The sequence below is a fragment of the Opisthorchis viverrini genome, assembly GCF_000715545.1.
Source record: "Opisthorchis viverrini unplaced genomic scaffold opera_v5_71, whole genome shotgun sequence".
In the NCBI taxonomy this organism is placed as follows: Eukaryota; Metazoa; Platyhelminthes; class Trematoda; order Opisthorchiida; family Opisthorchiidae; genus Opisthorchis; species Opisthorchis viverrini.
The window spans coordinates 1586578-1587637 of NW_008751727.1; positions in this window are offsets into that span (position 1 = coordinate 1586578).

The following is a 1060-nucleotide window of genomic DNA, read 5'->3' on the forward strand; positions in this document are numbered from 1 at the left end:
TCCATTCGGTTTGACAACATCCAATTTTTTCTTTAAGACACCGTTCAACCTTATGCCTCTCGGAACTTACCAGAAGCTACCCATTCTATTCCTTCCTCATTCACCCCTCTTCCTAAGCCTTAAACTTCGCTTGTAGTTGCTTCAAAAGCTCCGTATAGCCATCGTTTACTCGATCTGAATGATCCCAAGCCTACGACCACATGGTCCTCCAAGTGAACCAAAATTGTTCGTGGCTCTACATCGGCCTTACTCTGTCTGTGTCTTTGGCGACAATCTTCTTACTTTCCCAAAACTAGGCACCGACACTGCCGCATCTAGCACTTGGTTCCTAGATCAGCAACCAAATTCACTATTCCATTTTCCTCGCTGTCATCCACTTTTATACTCGTTTTTCCTGTTAAAACCATTGCATCTGATGCCTCCTCGCTCCCCCCGACGACATATTCTCATCCTATTACTTCCTCATCACTGCTCTTCCCAGGCTTCAAACTTCAGTTGCAGCTACCCAAAAGCCCAGTACAGGCGTTATCCATTCAATGTGGCTCGTCTTCGGTTCGCTGCCACATGGGCCTCCAACGAAAGGGGGAGAGTCCGCGACCCTACGTCGGCCTAACTCCCTGAGTCAATCTTTTCGTTTAACCAGGATCCAGCTGCCACAGAAATGCCTATCCCCTCCCTGATCGCGGCATCCTTGACGGCCGTTACAGGGCTGTCCATAAATCGGAGTATGTCAGCCCAATGATGGCATGACCCTGTCATACTTAGCCTGACGGCACTTTCGCTCCTATTTTCTTCAGAATCTCAACCGCAACCTCTCGCCCACTCGAAACTATAATCGCGACTACGAGCAAATTTTTCACCGGGCCCAACCGCCTCTTACAGGTGACATCATTCTGATCCAATGAAACTTCCGTTCGGCTTTGACCAACTTGGATTTCGCCTGCAATTTCGACTCGCCTATTCCATATTATACGGTGTTCGTTTTGACCTATGCTCTAGCACTATCTCCCAATCCAACCTATCCTTTGCACCTGAATTTCATACAACAGCGGAACCAGGG